Source organism: Tamandua tetradactyla, chromosome 2 (assembly GCF_023851605.1).
Source record: "Tamandua tetradactyla isolate mTamTet1 chromosome 2, mTamTet1.pri, whole genome shotgun sequence".
NCBI classification, from domain to species: Eukaryota; Metazoa; Chordata; class Mammalia; order Pilosa; family Myrmecophagidae; genus Tamandua; species Tamandua tetradactyla.
In genome coordinates, this window is record NC_135328.1 from 128,414,751 (window position 1) to 128,438,233 (window position 23,483).

Here is a 23,483-nt window from a genome sequence, read left to right on the forward strand (position 1 = left end):
CATCACTCCAGAAAAAGAAATATAAACAAAAAACTCATATATTCCATATTCTTTACCCCTCCCTCTCACTGACCACTAGTATTTCAAGCTACACTATTTTGCCCCTTATCCACCTGATTATTTTTGTCCTCTTTTTTATTTTTTTAATTTTTTTGCATGGACAGGCACTGGGAACCAAACCTTGGTGGTCTCAGTCTCTGGCATGGCAGGCACGAACTCTGCCTGCTGACCCACCATGGCCCTTTATCCTTATTTTTCATCAGTTCATACCCTGGGTAAAAAGAGCATCAGACACAAGGTTTTCATAATCACACAGTCACATTGTAAACATTTTATCATTATATAGTCATCTTCAAGAATCAAGACTACCTTACCACAACTCAACGGTTTCAGATACATCCCTGTAGCCACTACAGTGTAGCATAAGCTAGCAAGGGATATCATCTTAATGCACAAGATTAACCTCCAGGATAACCTCTCAACTCTAATATCACTCAGCCATTGAAATTTTATTTTGTCTCATTTCTCTCTTCCCTCTTTTGGTCAAGAAGTCTTTCTCAATTCCATGATGCTGGGTCCTGGTGTATCCCGGGAGTTCTATCTCATATTGCCAGGGAGATTTACACATTTTCATTATAATGAAAACTTGCAATAAATATGCATGTGATTTTTAAAAAAATTTCCTTAATTATCAAAGTCGGGTAAATATTTTACAAATGTGAATGATGAGTCACATACTCAGCTCTGACTTTGTAAACTGCCAAAATGTTTTCCAAACTGGCTGTCCCATTATCCATCCCCTCCAGTAAGGAATGAGGGTCCCTGTTTTTCCACATCACTGCTAGCCATTGGTATTTTCTGTTCTATGGATTTTAGTCATTCTAGTGTGTGTGTAGTGTTTCCTGTTGTTTTTAGTTGGTTTTCTATAATGATGAAACAATGTTAAGCATCTTTGAATGTGTTTATTTGCCAACTCTATACCTAATTTGCTGCAGTGTCTGTTAAATCCATTATCCATTTTTCATTTGGTTAATTTCTTTCCTTACTGTTCATCTTTGGGTCTTTTGCATATTTTGGCACAAGTCCTGTTAGTTATATGGGATTGGTAAAACTTTTCTTCCAATGCAAGGCTAGGGTCTTTAACATTCTAGTATCCACAGAGTAGAATTTTATAAATGTTAATGAAGTCCCATTACCCCTTTTTCCTTTCTTTATTTTCTTTAGGTATTGCACATAAACATGCATAAGCAAACCTAAGGCCACATAGATTTTTCCTTCTGGTGTCTTCTAAAATTTTTATAATTTTGCATCTTTCACAAAAATCTAAAAACTATTTTGCATGACTCTTTGTGTAACATGTAAAGTGTATGTCTTTTTTTTTATATATATGGTCATCCAGTACTTCCATCCTCATTTGTTGACAAGCTTATACTCACTTGACTATATTTTCATTGGTCTACCTGTAGATTAAATTATTTTCCATTTTTCTGCGACCAAGGTTGCAGTGGCACCCTTAATTTATGCAGCTTTAATTATAAAATATTTATTAAAGTATTGGAATCACAAAATTTGAGTTCATTAACATTATTCTCCTTAAGGAATTTGAACACAGAACTAGGACTAAAATCAGTTTGTTGTTATCTATGAAATATCTTTGTGGGATTTTTACTGAGATTGCATTGACTCTAGAGATCAAGTTGGGACAATTGATATCTTAAAAATATTTTTTCAGTCCATTATGTAAAAGGAATAATTCTCCATTTATTTAAATTTCATTTAATATCTTTCAAGTTCTTCATGGGTTTACAAGATTAAGGCATTTACATATTTTTTAGGCTTTATCCAGCAGAATCCATCACATTTATATACTATCCTAAATGCATTTGTTTGTTTATATTCTATTTCAATGTTCATTGCTAGGAAGAGGAAATAAATTGAATTTTGTATGTTGATTTTGTGCTTTCTCTATTATCTCTATGCAGTCTTATCAAGACACTTGAAAGTTAGCACCATTTTCTTTACCTTCCAAATTTGCTGCACTTTGTAATAAGAAAGCTTTATTTCAATGATTCAAAAAAGTGCCTTTAAGGGACAAGAATCCAGCTAAACCATGAGCACGAAGCTTCTGTGCTGTGCCTTAGGGCTAGGAGAGGTTACCTGACAGGCTTTCTTCTCTTTCTTTTGACAGAATGAGCTTCTTACTATTGGGCCCAGTGGACTGTGGTGTTTTGTCCACCCTGAAGTCAGATCATCCTCCCATGGTTCAAACCTGGAGGTGCCTTTAAATCTGGGACAACTTGGGTTGTATACACAGTGAATAAAGTCTTTCTGTTCTTGACCCTGATGCTGAGCTGGGGACTTACCCCTATTTTTTCAAGGTGATTACTCTTAAACTGGGAGTACAGTTGCCCTTTAATTTTTGCCCTGCCCCCATTTAACTTCTTTATTTTTTCATGGATTATTTTAGTAAGACATGAGCAAGTTTTAAGTCATTGAGGGCTTAGACATTTGGAAATCCTGGCATACTCCAATATGTTTTCCTAATTCAGGATTGTTTCTGGTTAGAAGCTGATAGATTCAGAGAGAGTGGGAAAATGTAAACATTTGGGATACAAATACACAAAATTTGGGACCTTCTAATTGGGTAAGTTGGGACAGGTTAGTGCCAGATGGGCCACACTGAAGCCAAAAAGAAAGGGAAAATGGGTGCCTCTGTTGACAAACTTCTATTAATTTTTTAATAAAGATATAAATTATCTTTATTGATACTTGCTTTTTAAAAACATTTTTATACTGAATAGAACATATATGTGAAGGAAACAGAAAAAGCAATAATTTTCAAAGTACACTTCAATAAGTATTTACAGAACAGATTTCAGAATTTGTTATGGGTTACTATTCCACTATATCAGATTTTTCTTTCTAGATGCTCCAAAACACTAAAGGCTAAAATAAATATCACTAGAGTAGTTTAGCAGTTATGTTCATTTGTTAAATCATACTTTCTCTGTATAACTCATCCTTCTACTTGGATCCTTCTGCCAGTCTCTAGGAGTATTTAGACAATGCCCATTCTGACTTTTTTCATTTTGAGGAAGGGTGTTGACACTAAAGGGCAGGGGGATGTAATTAGTTGATAATCTTGGAAAGGCTGATCTTTCTGGGTCTCAGGATTTATCTGACCTAAGAAACCCCTGGAAATTATGAGTTCCAGAAAAGCAAACAGTGCATGAAACATTCATAGAGTGACAGTTTGAGCCCTAGGTATTCTTAAGAGTTAACAGGAGAGATGTTGGATGGAGTTTAGCAAACCATTACAATTACCACTATCTAACTGAAGCTTGCATAAAAGTAGCCTTCAGAATAGTCTCTTGATGCTATTTGATCTCACTTGGGCACTGACGTGTTATTCTCACTTGGGCACTGATGTGTTATTTAATTACACTTCTTTTCCCCCTTTTGGTCAGGAATACATTGTGGATCCCATGGTGTCAGGGACAGTCTCATCCCTGGGTGTCACACCCCTTGTCATCAAGGAGATTTTCACCCCTGACTATCATGTTCTGCATAGAGGGGCATAAAGGGGTAGGTAAAAATTTCCCATGCAGAGTTGGGCTTAGAGAGAGAGAGAGGCCATATCTGAGCAACAAAAGCAGGTTCCTCTTAAGAGTTGTTATAGGTAATCTTAGTTTATCTACTACAGAAATAAACTTCATAAGGGCAAGCCTCAAAATCAAGAGCTTGGCCTATTTTCTTGGGAGTCCCCTATGGTTTTATATATATAAAATTTCTCAAATATATATATATTTCCTTTCAGACCATCAAGTAACTCTACCAATACTTTTAAATTACCAGCCTATCATATTGTTGAATGTATGCACGTATTATGTTAAACTGTACAGAATTACAAGGCCTTGTTCTCATTCTGGACTCAAGAAGTTTAGGTTGTTTAAATGAGCTACCTACCCAGACTTAGGTTTGATTTAGACTGTGTTTCAAAAAAGAAAACAAAATAAGAAATAGATTGTGCTACAGAAAATTTAGGTTCTAGACATCATAAAAATCTCTGCCTTTGGTCTCATACAGTAGGTAAAGGGCTAGAATATGATTGTGGTCATCTTTTACCTTGCATTCTTATTTACCTTAGCCCTGGCCATATTGGCTTCAGTTATTTATGTAGTTGAGGCTGGATCTCTATTCTCAGTTAGTTTAACTGTTATTATATATAGCTATATTGACTTCCAGGGCTGCAGCCCTCCATTTTTGAGTCTGAAGTGTCACAAAGTAACTCAGAGTTCCAGGGAAATGCCAGCTGATACACATAGAGCTCAACATCTCAGAATCTAGAACTACAATTACAATTTCAAAGTATGGCTGTTGTAAAAGTTAAAATCTAGTCTATACTGTTTTTATAAGTATTTCCTAAGAGAGACCTTAGCTTATTTGTTCTTTTGTTTCTGGCTTATTTTGCGCAATACACTGTCCCATGGTTTATTCAGTTCATTTTTGCCTCTTGACTTCCTTCCTTTATGTAGTCACACTATTCCATCACATAAATGTTTCAAAATTTGCCATTCTGCTTCTTAGTCATTTTACACTTTGGCATCCTCTGTCTATTAGGTATCATAGATAATGTACAAAATAAACCATGTCTTAGCAGTATCTTTATTTGGTTGTACAATAATTGGCAGCACTCTCAATTTTTGACATTTTTATTTTGGTCCATAGAGACAGAGAATGGACAAACAGACTCACAAATATCAAATCAAAACTACCCCTTATCACTGTCCTTCCTTGCAATTAGTTGCCTCTGGTAGTGCTGTAGAATTGTTGAGGACTTCTTATTAACTATTGGCCATACCAATAGTTTTCCCTCTTACCCTTCTGTTATTGACTCTTTGTCCATATTAAACCTTTGAAATAGTTCATGCAATAATTTATTTATAATTGTAGATTTCATCAGTGGGATACATTGCTATGAAATACATACTATTTCAGTCATATTCACCTTTAGAATGGCAATGTTACTTATAACTCCACTAATTAGTTACCATCACTTCTATCTATTACTTTACATCTAATTTCAACTCATTGGGCAGCCTTTCCCCTATCTCCAGGTTCTGTGTAACTCTAAGTCTGCTATATTCTGCAGTGTAACTTCTAAGATTAAATTTACCAGAGCCATAAAAGCAAAACCATATAGTATCTGTCTTTTTGTGTCTGACTTATTTCATTCACCATTATTTCCCCAAGGTGTAGCCACATTTTCATATGTTTCAGGATGGCATTTCTTTTTAATGCTGCATAATATTCTGTCATATTATCCAACGCATTTTGTATATCCACTGGTCTGTTGATGGGTACTTGGATTGTTTCTATCTTTTGGCAATATTCAATAGTGTGCCATGAATATCTGTTCACATAACTGCTTTTAGTCCTTCTGGGTATATTCTCGGTATTGATTTTGTCAAATTTTCTGTTGAATTACCAAACTTTTCCCCATGGCTGCACCATTATAAATTCCCACCAACAGTGAATAAGAATTCTAATTTCTCCACATTCTTTCAACATTTCTAGTATTGTTTGTTTAATAGCAGCCATTCTTATAGGTGGGAGCAGATATCTCATTGTCATTTTGATTTGCATTTCCCTTATAGCTAATAAAGTTGAGCATCTCTTCATGTGCTTTTTTGCCATTTGTATTTGCTCTTCAAAAAGTGTCTATTCATACTTGCAGACCATTTTATAATTGGGTGGTTTGCTCTTTTGTTTTCGAGCTGTATAATTTCTTCATGTATGCAGGACATCTAGCCTTCATGTGAAATGTGGTTTTCAAATATTTTCTCCCATTGAATTAGCTGTCTCCTCATCTTTCCTTGAGGCACAGAAGCTCTTGATCTTAAGGAGTTCCTATTTATCTAGTTTTTCTTTTGTAGCTTGTACTTTATTTGTAGTTTAAGAAGCTATTTCCTATTACTAGATCTTGAAGATGTTTCCCTACATTTTCTTCAAGAAGTTTTATGATATGGGCCATTTGCATTTAGGTACTTAATCCACTTTGAATTAATTTTTGTGTAAGGTGTTATAAAGGGGGTAACTTTTCATTCTTTTGGCAGTTGATATCCAGTTCTCTCATGCCCATTTATTGAAAAATTATTCAGTAGATTTGGGACCTTATCAAAGATCAATTGTCCATAAATTTGGTGGTCCATCTCCACACTCTCAATTTAATTCCATTAGTTGATACTTCTGTCTTTGTGCCACTACCATGCTATTTTGACCACTGTGGCTTTATAGTAAGCTTTAAAGTCAGGAAGTGTTAGTCCTCCTACTTTGCTCTTCTTTCTAAGGTTATCTTTAGCTATTTGAGATCTGCTCCCCTTCCAAACAAATTTGTCAGCAAGCTTTTATGTGTCTTCAAAGTAGGTTGTAGGGATTTTAATTAGTATAGCATTGAATCCATAGATCACTTTGGGTAGAACTGACATCGTGTTGTTAGTCAACCTTCCTATCCATGAACATGGAATGTTTTTCCATCTATATGGGTAATTTTTTAATTTCTTTCAGTAATGTTTTGCAGTTTTCTATGTACAAGTTTTGACATCCTTGCTTAGGCTTATTTGTAGATATCTGATGCTTTTGGTCATTATTATGAATTGGATTTTTTCTTTATCTCCTCAGTTAGGTCATTACATGTATATAGAAACATTACTAATTCTTGTACATTAATCTTGTATTTCACCACTTTGCTGAATTTGTTTATTAGTTCAAATAGCTTTGTCATTGATTTCTCAGATTTTCCAAGTATAAGACCATGTCATTTGCAAATAATGAAAGTTTTACTTCTTCCTTTTCTATTTGGATACCTTTTATTTCTTTCTCCTGTATAATCACTCCTACTAGGACTTCTACTACAATGTTGAAGCATGGTGATAACAATGGGCATCCCTGTCTTGTTTCTCATTTTATGGGGAATACTTTCAATCTGTCACCATTACATATGATGCTGGCTATGGGCTTTTCATATATGCCTTTTATGATATTGAAGAAGTTTCTTTGATTCTTACCTTTTCAAGAATTTTTTTAATCAAGAAAGTATGCTAAGATCTGTTGAATCCTTTTTAGTATCAATTGATATGATCACATGATTTTTCCTTTCAAATTGTTAATGTACTGTATTATGTTGTTTGATTTCCTTGCATTGAACTACCCTTGCATTGCTGGTATAAACTCCATTTAGTTGTGATGTACAATTCTTATAATGCATTGATATATTTGCCTTAATGAAGCATAGTATTTTGTTGAGAATTTTTTCAACTATGCTCATTAGGGAGATTGGTCTGTAGTTTTCCCTTCTCATAGAGTATTTATCCTTTTTTTTCACATGGGCAGGTGCCAGGAATCAAACCTGGGTCTCTGGCTATCCATTTTTGATACTCAAGTCATAGCTTCAGAAGGTGAGTTAAACAGTGTTACTTTTTCCTCAATTTTTTTGGAAGAGTTTTAGAAGAATTGGTGTTGTTTCTTTTTGGAGTGTTTGGTGAAATTCCCCTGTGAAGCTCTCTGGTCCTGGGCTTTTCTTTGTGGGAAGATATTTGATGTCTGATTAAATCCTTTTACTTGTAATTGGTTATTGAGATCTTCTATTTGTTCTTGAGTCAATATAGGTAGCTTGTGTGTTTCTAGGGGAATTTGTCCATTTTATCTAATTGTCTAAGTTGTGGGCATATAGTTGTTCATAGTATTCTAATTTTAAAAATTTCTTCAGGTTTCATTATCATTTCTGATTTTGTCTATTTGTGTTCATCTTTTCTTCATCATTTTAGCTAGGGGGCCCATTGATTTTATTGATTTTCTCAGAAAAACAACTTTCAGTTTTGTTGATTCTTTCAATTGTTTTTTTTCATTGTTGTTTTGTTCTCCAGCTCATTTATTTCTGCATTTATCCTCTTCTTTTATTTGCTTTGGGGCTTGTTTGCTGTTCTTTCTCAAATTTTCCAGATGAGCAGTTAAGTCCTTAATTTTTGCTTTTGTTCTTGCTTTTTAATATAGGCATTTAGGGCAATAAATTTTCCTGTCAGCATTGCATTTACCCCATCCCATAAATTGTATTCTCATTTTCATTTGTCTCCAGATAATTACTTACTTCTCTAGCAGTTTCTTCTTTTGCCCACTGATTATTTCAGAGTACGTTGTTTAATTTCCATATGTTTCTGAAAACTCTCATTCTTTGGTGATTATTAAATTCCAGCTTCATTCTGTTCTGGTTGGAGAAAGTGCTTTGGATAATTTCTATCTTACTAAATTTATAAAGACATGTTTTGTGTCCCAGCATACAATCTATCCTGGGGAATGTTCCATGTGTACCAGAGAAGAATGTATATCCTGGTGTTTTGGGATATAATGATCTATATATGTCTATTAGGTCTAACTAATATGTAACATTGTTTAGGTTCTCTAGTTCCCTGTTGATCCTCTGTTTGGTTGTTTTCTCTGCAGTGGAGTGTGGTGCATTGAAGTCTTCCACTATTATTGTTGAAGCATCTATAGTTCCCATCAGTTTTGCTGATGTTTGCAGGATGTACTTCGGAGCTCCTTGACTGGGAGCATAAATGTTTATGATTGCTACTTCCTTTTTGTGAGTTGTAACTTTTATTAATACATAGTATCCTTCTTTGTCTCTAATGACATCCTTACATTTGAAGTCTGTTTTATCTGATATTAGTGTAGTTACTCCTTCTTTCTTTTGCTTGCATAGAATATATTTTTTTCATCCTTTCGCTTTCAATCTATTTGTGTCTGGGTCTAAAATGCATCTCTTTTAATATAGATGGATTATATTTTTCAATCCATTCTACCAATCTGTATCTTTTGATTGGTTAGTTTAGTCAGTTAACATTTGAAGTTACTACTGTGAAAACAGTTCTTGAATCTATCATCTAATCATTTAGGGGTGTTTTTTTTTTGCCTTTTTAAAAAGGTAATTTATTAAGTTAGAAATTTACAGTTCTAAGGCCATGAAAACATCCAAATTAAGTCAAGACTATAAAATATCCAAATTAAGGCTCTCTAGGGAGACACCATGCCTCAGGAAGATGTTTGGAATTTCTCTCTGAGCTGGGAAGACACCTCACAGTACATGCTATCTTTGTTTCCTGACTTTTTATTTCAGGAAGCTCCCCCAGGGGTGTTTTCCTTCTTCAAGGAAAACACAAAACTGTACGCAAAAACTACTTACAGGGAAAACCCATAAGACTGAGTTTGGACTACTTAACAGGCACAATGGAGGTAAGAAGGTAGTCATGTGATACACTCAAGATCCTGAATGAGAAAATCTATTAGCCAAGAATTCTTTATTTAGTCAAGGTGTCCTTCAAAATTGAAGGAGAAATTAAAATCTTCAAAGAGAAAGACAGTAAACTAGTCAACAAGGGTCCTGACCTACAAGAAATACTAAAGGGAGATTGAGAGCACAGTAAAACGTATTACCTTTCTCAATAAATTGTAGTATATAGAAATTGAAGTTGAATTTCACCTTTTCTTCAGATTGTATGACATTCCTAAATTTAGCAATGACCTCTGTTTTTTCTTTTGCAAATTTAATAGTTGTTTCTATATATACGACATTTCATCTGTACACAAAAACAATTTCTTATTTTTCCCCACATTTTCTGCTTTTTCTTTCCACTCTTTGACTTATTACAGTACAAAGTATACACTTATGTCTACATATAATAGAAGTTATGAGAGAAGACTTTTCTTGGTCTTTATTTAGAGTTAAGCAATCTGTTTTTCAATAATTCATAAAACATAAGGTATTCTGTTGAGAATAAAAATTCTTCAAGTTCCTCTAATTTTAGTAAAGCATTCACTAGACTTTTAATATGTGAAATTAGTTAAAATTATTCATATGTCCATGCATTATCATTTAGATTTTGTCAAATCTGTATATTCTTTGCCTGGTATCTCTTTTAATCTATTAAATTGACCATTCTGGTACTCTTCATTTCTGTGACTCCCCTCCAGACCTCCCTCTCTTGTCTTGTTTTACAACTGACAGGACTCCCTTTAGTATTTCTTGTAGGTCAGGACCCTTGTTGACTAATTTACTGTCTTTCTCTTTGAAGATTTTAATTTCTCCTTCAATTTTGAAGGACACCTTGGCTAAATAAAGAATTCTTGGCTAATAGATTTTCTCATTCAGGATCTTGAGTATATCACATGACTACCTTCTTACCTCCATTGTGCCTGTTAAGTAGTCCAAACTCAGTCTTATGGGTTTTCCCTGTAAGTAGTAGATCACTTTTCTCATGCTGCTTTCAAAACTTTCTGCTTCTCCTAAACATTTGACAGTTTATTACTCTAAGACAGTATGTATCTTGGAGTAAGTCTATTTAGATTTATTCTATTTGGGATTCATTGGGCCTTATTATTTGCATATTTATGTTTTTATAAGGGTTTGGAAGTTTCCCTGACTATAATTTCAACTAAACTTTCATCCCTTCACTCTTCTCCTTCTGTGACACCAGTGATTCTTATATTTGGACCTTTTGTCCATCATTTCCCTAAGACCCAGTTTCATTTCTTCCATCTTTCTTGCGATTTGTTATTTTGTGTGATCTAGTTCAGTGTTTCTGTCTTCTAGCTCACTTATTCTTCCTTCTGCTTCTTCAAATCTGCTACCATATGTCTCCAGTATGTTTCTGATTTGATCTACTGTAACTTTCATCTCTGTGAGAGCTGCCATGTTTCTATTTATTTTTTTAAATTCTTTTTTATGCTCTTCTAGCATCTTCCTAATATCCATTATTTCTTATAAATATGCTTGAGTACTTGTTTCATACTCTGTGTCTTCTATGGTGTTCTGATTTGGTCATCTGGCCAAGATATTTCTGCCTGGATCTTCACATAGATTCTCTGTTGTGTTCAGACATTTAGTTGTTATAATGAGGCTATTTTTTGCAAGTTGGTTTCCTTCACACATCTAAAGTTTTCTATTTACTTGGTTTTGCATTGAAGGTTCCTTTTTGGGCTTTGTTTGTCAATAATTCCCTGTCAAACCAAGTAAGGGATACAATGTTACTTGAATGTCTATTATTATAGCTAAGCAAGGATGCACACGTATTTAAGTTGCTGACAGCCCACCTGCCACGTGGGAAACCTGGACTTAATTCCTGGTCCATGTGCTACCCACAAAAAAATTAAAATAAAATAGGAAATCAAGCAAGGAAACACATCGCAGGAATAGTAGGTCCCAAAGTCAGAAGGACACCCCAGGATATATTGGGAATGAATGCAGACTGGTACTCACAGAAGGGAGAGATAATAATAATTTTAAAGGATCAATAAAATACAAATATGTATAAATATAAATAAAAATATTTGTGGTGAAAAATATAGAAAAATATATTTTTAAAAACCTCTAGGATTTTCATGGTGGATGACTAGGCACATGCCACGGTCCCCATGGTTGCTGACAACTTTAGCAGTGCTTGGGGAGGTTTCCCCAGCAAGCAGCTGGGGCAGGCAGGAGTGGAGGGATGGTCAGTTTTCACAAATCTTCCCTTCCCCATGCACTGCTGCCCATGCCTGTTGGGGGTCACACCTGATCTGATGCACCCTGCTCTCGCCTTACTGATCTCCCTGCTCTTTCCTCCCTGTGAAATATTCTCCATGCTCTCTCCTTCCTGTGAATCTTTTAGCAGTAGATGATAGTGACAGAAGCACAGCATATTGAATATAATTGATATCCTAAATTGTGTGCCTCAAAATGGATAATAGGGAATTTTGAGATGTACATATATTAATGAAAGTAAAAAAATAAGACCTTGAAAAATAAGTGAGGTAAAAAAATGAAAACACAAGCAACAAAATCTTTCTTGATAACACAGTAACTTTTAAAAATATGTGTTATTGTGAAATATAGCATATGTACAAGGAAAAAAGCAACAATTTTCAAAGTATATTTCAAGAAATAGTTACAGAACAAGTTTCAGAATTTGTCATGGGTTACCATTGTATTAGTTCAGATTTTTCCTTCTAGTTAGTCTGAAACACTGGAGGCTAGAAGGAATATCACTGTGGTGATTCAGCAGACATGTGCATATTTTAAATCCTATTTTCTCTTTTATAACTCAACCTTCTCTTTTAATCATTTTCTCAATCTTTAGAGATCTTTGGGTAATGCTCATTATGACTTTTTCATGTTCAGAAGGAGTATAAATATTAAAAGATATGGGAATGTAATAAATTGATAATTTTGAAGAATCTGGTACCTCTGGGTTTCAGAAATTATCTGGCTTGGGTATCCTCTAGAAACTACAACTTCAAGAAAAGCAAATTTAGGGCAAGAAATTTTATAGAGTCTCAGTTCAAGCCTTATGTGTTCTCAAGAGGAAAGCAGAAAAATGTTGGTTGGGGTTTAGCAAACCATAGCAATTAGCACTATCTAACTGAATTTTGCATTAGAGAAGCCTCCAGAACAGCCTTTTGAATGTGTTTGCTCTCTCTTAGCCACTAATGTCTTTTTTTATTACTTTTCCCCTTTTGGATAAGAAGGTGTTGTCAATCAGTCAGTGTCAGAACAAATCTCATCCCCTGGAGTCACAATCCATGTTGTCAGGGAGATTTTACTTCTGAATGTCATGACCCATGTAGGAGGGAGGGTAATGATTTGCCTTGTAGAACTGGGCTTAGAGTGAGAGGCTGCATCTGAGCAACAAAACAGTTTTCCTGGAAGCATCTCTTAGGCCTTTTTATAGGTAGTCTTAGCTTCTTCACTGGAGAAATAAGTTTTATATGTGCAAGCCTCAAAATCAAGGACTTGGTGTGTTTTGCTGGTAGTTCCCAGTGGTTGAGAGGGTTTCACAAATGGAAAAGTTTAATAGTTCCATTTGTTATCTTTGGACTCTCAACACACTCTAAAAATACTTTTTTAATTATAAGCCCACCATGGTCTGAGATGTATCCTAGTATTACATTAAGCTATGCAGAATTACAAGGCCTCATTGACATTCCAGAATCCAGAAGTTTCGGTTTTCTTTTAAATGAGCTATCCAGATATGTTAAATTAGATTATGTGTTACAGAATATTTAGCTTCTAGATATAATAAACCTCTATGCCTTTGAATTTATATAATAGGTGAAGGTCTAGAGTACACAAAATTGTAGGAGCCAAGGGTTCAAGCAAGACCTGTGGAATTTCTTGGGAGCAGCTGGCATTAAAGTGGTGGCAAGAAATTGAAAAGACAGTTATTTGCTTAATGGAGAACAGTCTGGGAGAGAGAGAATGTTTGTTTTGCCTTAGCCCCAGGTTCTTTGTGGTCATCTTAAGTAAGCACTCTATATTCTCACCAGGTGCATGTGTACTCCTGTCACATGAACCCTGCAGTATATAAGCAGGAAACAGTTCAGAATAAAGTTGTCTGATGTCTCTGGTCTGTTATTGCTGAGCTTCAGACCCCTGAACGCATCTGTGTCTGTCTTTCATTCTGTCTTTCATTCTTTCTTTCATTCTTTCTTTCTCATCATTCCTTAATATCCTTTGAGCTCCATTTCATAGGAAGCAACACACAGTATTATCTTTTACACTGTATTCTGATTTACTTTAGTCCAAGCCAGATTGGCTTTCAAACCTGATCTCCTTCTTCAGTTTATTTAACTTTATTGCATATAGCTTCACTAACTTTCAGTGCGTGCATTCCATTTATGGGTCGTAGGTAGCACAGGTTTACTCAAGTTACCAGGAAAACACACATAGAACTCAGAAATACACTTACCAATTCAGACTAAGTGTGACTGCTATATGGGATTATTATCTAGGATCTAATTTTCTTATAAATATTTTCTGAAAGAGATCTTAGCAAATTTGTTCTTTTCTTTCTGACTTATTATGTACAATACCTTGTCTCCAAGATTCATTCATTTCTTTGCATACCTCTTGACATCCTTCTTTTTTGTAACCACACCATATTCCATCATATAAATGTATCAGAGTTCACCATTCTGCTTCTCAGTCATTGTATCCTTTGGCTCCTTTGGCTCCCTCTATTTATTGGGCATGATGGATTATGTCCAAAATAAACTATGTCTTACAGTATCCTTACTTGCTTGCACAATCAGTGGCATTCTCAACTTTAGACAATTTTCATTGGTCCATAGTGACAAAGGACTGACAAACATAGTCTCACCAAATATCAAATCAAAACTATTTCTTATCACTTGTTCCTCCCTGCAAATTTTTTGCCTCTGGCAATGTTGTGGTACTGTTGATGTCATCCTGTTAACTGTTGGTCATAGTATGCATTTACAGTTTTCCCTATACCCCTCTACTATGGAATCTTTGTCCAATATCAAAACCTTTGAAGTGGTTCATCCAAGAACTTATTTATAATTGAAGATTTAATCAGCGTGATATGTGGCATTATATATCCCCCTTTCAATTACATTCACCTTCAACATGGCAATATTTCTTAAACTCCACTAATGAGTTGCCATCACTTCTATCCATTCCTTTGCATTTAAGTAGAACCTCTATGTATAGCAGTTCACCCATCTCTAGCTTTTGTGCACCTCTATGTCTGCTATATTCTATAGTGTAACCTCTGAGATAATCTTTACTGGAGTCATAATAGCAAAATCTTACAGTATCTGTCCTTTTGTGTTGGACTTGTTTCACTCTGCATTATGTCCTCAAAGGTCATCCACATTGTCATATGCCTTGGAATCCCATTCCATCTTACTCCTGCAAAATATTCCATCATATGTATATACCATATTTTGTTTATCCCTTCCTCTGTTGATGGGCACTTGGACTGTTTCCATATTTGGCAACAGTCACTAGTGTCACTATGAACATTGGTGTGCATATGTCTATTTATGTCACTGCTTTCAGCTTTTCTGGATATATACCAAGTATTGCTATTGCTGGATCATGTAACATCTCAGTATTTGGTTTCCTGAGGAATCACTGAATTGTTTTTCACAGTGGCTACACCATTATATACTCCCACCAACAGTGAATAAGTGTTTTAATTACTCCACATTCCTTCCAACATTTGTAGTTTTCTGTTTGGTTAATAGTGGGATTCTTATGAGTGTGAGGTGATAGCTCATTGTCATTTTGATTTGCATTTCCCTTATAGCTAATGAAAAGGAACATCTCTTCGTGTGCTTTTTAGCTATTTGTGTTTGCTCTTCAGAAATGTGTCTGTTCATAAGATCTGCACATTTTATAATTGGGTTGTTTCTACTTTTGTTGTTGAACTGTATAATTCATTAATTTACAGAAGATATCAAGCCTCTGTCTGATATGTAGATTCCAAATATTTTCTCCCATTTATTTGGCTGCCTCTTCACCTTTTTGACAAAGCCCTTTGAGGCACAGAAGCTCTTAATCTTAAGGAGATACCATTGATTGATATATTTTTCTTTTACTGCTTCTGCTTTTTGTGTAAAGTTAAAGAGGTTACCTCCTATGACTAGATCTTGTAGATGTTTCCCTGCATTTTACTCTATAAGTTTTATGGTACTGACTGTTACATGTTAAGTCTTTATGTTAAATTAATTTTTATAGGGTGTAAGGTAGGGGTTCACTTTCATTCTTTTGGCTATTGATATCAAATTCTCCTATGTCCATTTATTGAAATGATTATTCTGTCCCAGTTCAGTGGATTTGGAGATCTTAATGAAGAGAAATTGTAAATATATTTTGTGGTCTATCTCCACACTCTCAGTTCTATTCCACTGGTTGGTACTTCTATCTTTGTGCCAGTAACATGCTGTTCTGATAACTGTGGGTTTATAGTAAACTTTAAAATCAGGAAGTGTTAGTTCTCCAACTTTGCTTTTATTTTTAGGATATCTTTAGTTATTTAGGATCTCTTTCACTTCCAAAAAAATTTGACAACTAGCTTTTCCAGGTCTTCAAAGTAGGCTGGTGGGATTTTGATTGGTAGTGCATAAATCTGTAGATCAATTTGGGTAGAATGGACAATCTTAATGGTATGCAACCTTCCTAACTATGAGCATGGAATGTCTTTCCATCTCTTTAGGTCATATTTGATTTCTTTTAGCAATATTTCATAGTTTTCTGTGTACAAGTTCTTGACATCCCTGATTAAGCTTATTCCTAGATACCTGATTCTTCTGGTCACTATTTTGAATAGAATGTGTTACTTAACTGTCTCCTCAGAGAGGTCATTATTTGTGTATAGAGACATTACTGATTTTTATACATTAATCTTGTATCCTGCCACTTTATTGAATTTGTTTTTTAGCCCAAGGAGGTTTGTCATAGATTTCTCAGAGTTTTCTAAGTATACAACCATGTCGTCTCCAAATATTGAATGCTTTATTTCTCCCTTTCTTATTTGGAGGCCTTTTATTTCATTCTCCTGTCTAATTGCTCCAGCTAGGGTTTCTAGTACAATGTTGAATAATAGTGGTGACAATTGTCATCCTTGTGTAGTTCCTGACATTAGGGTGAGTGCTTTCAAACTCTCATTAACTCTAATGCTGGTTAAGGATTTTATGTATATGCCCTTTAATATACCAAGGAGGTTTCCTTCAATTCTTACTCTTTTAAGAATTTTTATCAGGAAAGGATGCTGAATTTTGTTGAATGCTTTTTCAGTATCACTCAATATGATTATGTAATTTTTTATGTTGAACCACAATGCATTTCTGGTATAAACCCCACTTGGTCCTGATGTATAATTATTTTAATTTGTCATTGGATTTCATGTGCTTGTATTTTGTTGAGAAGTTTCACATCTATGTTTACTAGGGAGATTGGTCTATAGTTCCATATCTTGTAGTAATTTGATCCAGTCTTGGTATTAGTGTGATATTAGCTAAATAAAATGAGTTAGGTAGGCTTCCTTTTTCCTCATTTTTTGGAAAGATTTTTAGCAGGATTGGTGTTAGTTATTTTTGGGATGTTTGATAAAATTCCCCAGTGAAGCTGTCTGGTCCTGAGCTTTTCTTTGGGGGACAATTTTTGATGATTGAGTCCATCTCTTTCCTTGTATTTGGTTTGTTTAGATCTTGTATTTCTTCTTGAGTCAGCATCTGTAGTTCATTTATTTCTGGGAATTTGTCCATTTCTTCTAAGTTGTCTAGTTTGTTGGCATATAGTTGGCCATAATGTTCTCATGTTTTTAAAAACTTCTTCAGGATCCATTGTAATGACTCACCTCTCATTTCTGATTTTGGTTAGTTACAACCTCTCTTTTTGATTGGATTATCTTGTTGGTTGGAGTCACTCCTTAGTTGATTGTAGATGTAATCAGCCACAGATGAAATCAGCTTACTGATAAGTTAATACACCAGCCTTCCAGTTCATCAATGAGCCATGAAGTATCTTTGCAGAAATGGTCAGGCCTGTGCTTGCCTGACAAGAATACAGTGCATCACTACTTGGCCAAATGTGACACCAGGACATAAACATCACATGTACTATGGGCTATGCTTGTACACATCAAGATTGGAGCTCAGCTGAAATCTGTTACAGGTCATTACAGACACCTATATGTTCTTCCAAGATGATACAAAACAATCATGTTATTTAAGGACAGATTGTAAATAAGGCCTTTACACATTGATTAAATTGACAGAGTATTACACTCATGTCAGTGTTCTTTTACTTTTATTAAAATTACAGATGTGGCTGAAGACTTCTCCATATGCACAACATATTTAATGAGTTCTCTGATATTGTCTAATTGCAGAATAATGTCTAAATTTTTCCCACATGAATGACATCTAAAATGAGTTATTTCATCTAAAATTTCCATCTAAAATGAGTTATTTCATGCCACCTAAGTTTATGACACATAGTGAAAGGTTTTCCACATAAATGACACACATATGGTTTCTCCCCAGTGTGAGATCTCTCATGTTTCCTAAGGGCAGTACATTGACTGTATGATTTTCCACATAGATTGCAGGCATATGGTTTTTGTCCCGTGTGTGTTCTTTCATGTATCCTAAAGTTACTACATTGACTGAAAACTTTCCCATATAGATGGCAAATATAAGGTTTCTCTCCTGTGTGAGTTCTCTCATGTTTTCCGAGTTGACAATTATAAGTGAATTCTTTCCCACATACATGGGAGATGTATAATTTCATCCCAGCATGAGTTCTCTCTTGCTGTCTGAGGGGAGAACTAGCGGTTAAGTCTTTATTTCATATATGGATGCTGTCATGGTCAAGGACATGTGTCAACTTGGCCAAGTTGTTGTACCTGTTTATCTGGTTGGGCAAGTGCTGGCCTGTCTGTTACAATGAAGGCATTTCATAGAATTAGATCATGATCATGTCAGCTGCATCCACAGCTGATTTCATTTGTAATCAGCCAAAGGGGAGTGTCTTCTCCAATGAGTGATGTTTAATCTAATCACAGGAAGCCTTTTAAGGAGGATTCCGAGGAGACAGGTTCCATTCCTGCTTTGGCTGGTGAGCCTCTTCTGTGGAGTTCATTCAGACCCTCCATTGGAGTTGTCGGCTTCACAGCCTGTCCTGTGGATTTTGGACTCTGCATTCCTGCAGTCAAATGAGACACTTTTATAAATTTTATATTTGCAAGTGTTCCCTGTTGATTCTGTTTCTCTAGAGAACCCTGACTAATACAGATGCCATATGGTTTCTCTCCAGTGTGTGTTTTCTCATGTTGTTTAAGGACAGAACTAACTCTGAAGTTTATTTTCCACATAGATGACAGTCATATATTATACATCCAGTATGAATTTGCTTATGTTGACTACAGAATGACAGGACATTGAGAGCTTTTTGAAATTGTTTGTTCATGCAGGGTTTCTTTCTCTTGTCATTCAATGTGGAGTGAATAGAATCTTCTCCCAAATCACTATTTTCAGAAGGACCTGGTCCAGTGTAAGAAAAATTCTGCTACAAATGAGAAGAGAGACTGTTAAAAGTTGTGTCCACCTATATTCATTAATTCAATTCTCTGGTCAAATCATTCAGTGAGTCTCTGGTTTAAATTAATCACTTCTGTAGCATTCAGTTGGTGTACTACTTTTGTGTATGCAGAGATTTTCTCTTTTGGAGTATCTCAACTGCAGAGATATCTAATTTTGAAAACTTCATTATATTTCAAAAAATATATTTACAAAACATATTTATGCAATTGTTCTTTTATAAGACTTCAGGTCATAGTTTTCAGCTCTGGCTAATTTTTCCTTAATTGAAACTGTTCAAAACTTTTTTATGGGACAGTGTTTAAGCCCATCTTAGCTACTGTCAGATGATTGTGCTGTACTCCTAAATTATTCAATCCTAGCTCTCTATTTGGAAGACAAGTGCTTGTGCTCATGATGCTCATGTTTGACTGCATGGTAAATGTGTCCTTCTGGCAGAGATGTTGCATGGTTATCATTTCTTCTTTTTTTATGGTCATTCTCCCTTCTTGAAAAAAATTAGATTTAGATTGGCATTAGCAGAATGAAATATATATATATATATATACACAAAGCAATGCCCATGTGATTATGTTTCAGAAATTGTCCTCTAGATGGATAAAGAATGGAAAATTAAGGAAAACTAAGGTGTATTCTAGGAAATAGCAAAAATCTCCAGAAATTGACAACTTTTATATTTTCAGCATTAAAAATGTGGAATTATGGATCATAAAGAGAGGGAAAATCATCAGAGAGAAGTAGCAGAACAAGGGCCATTATGCGAAAGTTTAACTCCTATAATTACATAAATATCCCTTTCCCTAAGACAATTACAATCACAGATGGATTCTTGACTAGTGATTGATACATGTATGAAATAATTACACTATCTAGGAGTTTCCCCCAAAATCATAGCCTACATTTCAGAGAATGTCACTCAAGGAAATTGTCAGTTGATAGTTCTAAGGCCCTGCTCATTCATTGACCAGGCCAACCATCATAGTGAAACACAGGTTCTAGACTTCACCTAGTCTCTGTCCTTGGAGAAGTCCAAATCCCTCTCTCCACAGTTCCCCTCCTTGTTCTAGCCGGAAAACCACTTCTGATTTGCAGAGCTGATACACTATTTATGAATAAAAGAAGCAAAAATTTTTAGTTCTATGCTGAAACAAGTTCATGAACAGCAATTCCAGGAAAGAAAATGAGGAACAATAAAGTAAAATATGAAGAGAAGCAAAAGAAACATAATTTAAACAGTGGGAATTGATAACACTTTTCCAGCAAAGTATATCTCTTGACCTTCACTCAAAGACATTAGGGACATGTTGATGCCTGAACCTGAATACATATACTAAAGTGTCCTCAGTCTTTTCCTAAAAGGAGAAGATAAGAATCCACAATGGTTGAACAGTATTTTATTTAAAAATCCAATCAACATAAACTCCTACCAGAGCAATCTATTTTCTGTGTGGAAAAAAGTATACCTATTATTTTTCTTCTGTTTGCTGAAACTGCATCACAGTCCCTAGAGGACAATAATTATCTAGAGAACACTTATTCCCATAGTTTTATCCATAAAAATATTATTCATTGTGTTCTTAGGATTCTTCTGAATGTTGTAGATTGAGCATAAAGAAAGACCTAAAATTTTAGTCAGGAAGTTTATGTGCCCCTGGTGTGCAAATTAGATGTAAGTAAAAGGTGAAGAGACAGTCTCTTTCAAGTAATCATAGCAGTTATGAAAGGTGGCATATGGCAAAGTTGTCAAGATACTTGAATAAATTGATGATAGATTAGATAGTTGATAGATAGATGGATGAACATATAGTTAGAAGAATTTTTGAGAAACTCACCAGGATGGACTTCAGATTATTGATATTCTCCAGCATAACATTTCTGAACAGGTTTTTCTGGGTTGTATCTAACACGGCCCACTCTTCCTGGGTGATTTCTATAGCTACATCACTGAAGTCCACTGATTCCTAAAACAACATAGGTATTTGGGTTTAGACAGGGCCATCACTATTAATATCTATTGCAGATTGGTTGAAATGACAGCACAGAGGAAGGGAGGGTTTTCTGTGTATAAAATGTTTAAGCTATGAACATTTTATACACAGAAAATGTATAAATCCAGTCAAGTCATTCATTCTCACTTCTAACCTGGCACCTATATTTCAGATACACTCACAGAGACAGACTCTGAATACATAAAACCTCAGCATAGAGCAATGTGGCATAACATATGGTGAAATGTAACCTGGAAATTTTCCAAAAAATCTGATTATAACTTCCAGATGGTGATCATAAAATTTGTTCTTCAGAATTCATAACTAAATCTCTCTTCTCCATCAATTTCAAGTAAATTCACAGATTCATTACAAGGGAAGTCTTTTTCATGATCTGACACTTTTTAACATAATTATGATTCAATTATTCCCCTGTATCCTATCAAAATATTTTTGCATTCTGCCTCAATATTCACCTTCTTTTGGTCAAGCCACTTGCTTTAACACTGACTGTTGCCCTCCTAAATAGTTTTTCATTCCTGCAGCATAAACTCCTATATCTGTGGTCACCCACATGCCTCTCCCAGAAACAACGGGTGGACCCAAATATTAAGGTAACCATCCTTCAAACTGGGACACTTTTCAGTCATTTTCTTTAAACTAACCAATCCCTGAAACTCCTGTGGAAAATCTACTAACTTGACCCACATTAAAATCACAATCTTATGGGTCCCTTTTGCTCTGATTGTATGCTGCCATCATACAACCAGGACAGCTCATGCTTACCACAGGCTCCACATGGTGCCCTTCTTTTGCTAGGATCTGTGAGTAATGAACTGGTTTCTTCATGTATTATTGTCTTGTTTCCCCATTGCATGATAACTGACCTTCCTCTGGACCCAAAGTTAAAATCCAACTTAGCCAATGAGGCACCTGCAATATCAGTTTCTTCATCTAAGAAATAATCTAAAAAATTTTATAAGTTTTGAAAACTCCAATGTGGTGATGATTTTTATCTAATCAAAGCTTGTTATCTAGAACTGATAAATCTATTATTCATTAAAATGGCAGAAAAGCTTGAAGCAATGTACATCATTTTGCATAAATGTACAGACTTTATAAAGAACTTGGGTAGAGTAGGTTCTTCCTCTTTCAACTCTACAAAATGCAGGCTTTATTATGAGAAATGGGCAGTCTCTTCAAGAAAAACCAGGGCTCCCTGAGGCTCCTATAGTTAAGTACAGTCCTAGGGAGACTTCCCATGATAGGAAGCCTCCCATACTCAATATTCTCCTGGACTTCCAAACTGCAATTTTCACTGTGTCTCTTGTATATTCTTCTTGACTGTTCAAGGATAAAATAAGCTCTTTATTGGTTCTGGTCTCTTTCTTTCTTTTTCTTCAAATATATTCACAGGTCCTAAAATTTTACTCTACTTACAATAGTCCTCTTGTATGCACAGAGTAAAGTAAGGAAACCATATTCCTGTGCTTTGCTTCCACTTGCCAAATCTGTGCAAATGTTTTCCAAAATAGAGAAAATCATTAACTGGGAACAAGATGATGATGAGAATTTCAAACATCCTTAAGAAAACATGCAGATATATTCTATTAAAACTGTAGGAAGCTAACCATTGGGTAAAATAAATCCATTATTTTCCATTGCATTTTCTGTTTTCTTTCTCATGTTCTCTTGAACACCACACAGCCTTCACACTGTACTCATAACACTGGATGTATTGAACTCATCTAATGAACCATTTACCTCCCTATTGGAAAAACTTGTACAGTTACTCATCTCTTTCTTACATTCACTACATTACTACAACTAACTTAGTGAATTACTTCCCTAATGAGATCATGAGCTGCATGAAGAATGTAAATTCTCTCACATCTCTACTGTGAATACACAGCCTTAATAAAGGCTGGAATGAATTGGTGTAAATGTTGGAACAGAGATTACTTCATATTCAGTCCCTAGCCCACCACAATTGTACCAGAGACATGGGTATAACTAAATGAATCTCAAATATGAGTATCTCATGAGTACACTTAAAATAGGACAGGCCAGTGGAAAAAATCTGCATATTTCTACATATGTATTTAAATTTCAGTAGAAACAGCAATTCTGTACTCACCAGTGGTTGCACTGTCGATAGTTCCACCACCAACTGTCTTCCTCTGGGTTTTCACTCTCACACAGCCCAAGCATAAGGCAACCAATTCTGACAACTGAGAAAGAAGCCAAAAGATTCAAGACATGTTCACAATATTCAGACCCACATGTCATGTATATCCAAACATTCACCTGGAAGTAATCCTACTAGCCTAACCAACAGAAAATGTGGTGTGCTCTAAGAGAAGCAGAGAAAGATTCTCATCTCCTAAACTCAAATAGAAGGCTATGGGTATTGTTTCTAATAATAAAAATGTGACTGCAGATATTTTACAAATAAGAACATGAAAATCATGAGTGTCATGTGTTAATTACCCATGATGCTCAGAGTTTTTCGATCCTCTTCATGATTCTAAAATAGGTATGCCTAACTCATTGCCA

The 23,483-nt window shown here is 35.1% G+C and overlaps 2 long non-coding RNA genes across 2 annotated transcripts in view; one reads left to right on the forward strand and one right to left on the reverse strand.

Moving 5' to 3' along the window:
• LOC143673843 (uncharacterized) overlaps positions 1-23,483 on the forward strand; it is a 141,910-nt gene that overhangs the window by 35,705 nt on the left and 82,722 nt on the right. The window lies entirely within an intron of this gene.
• Positions 23,064-23,483, reverse strand: part of LOC143673844 (uncharacterized) — a 113,520-nt gene continuing 113,100 nt past the window's right edge. The window contains exon 3 of the long non-coding RNA XR_013170698.1: positions 23,064-23,158. This is a non-coding gene — a long non-coding RNA (uncharacterized LOC143673844). The remainder of the gene's footprint in view (positions 23,159-23,483) is intronic.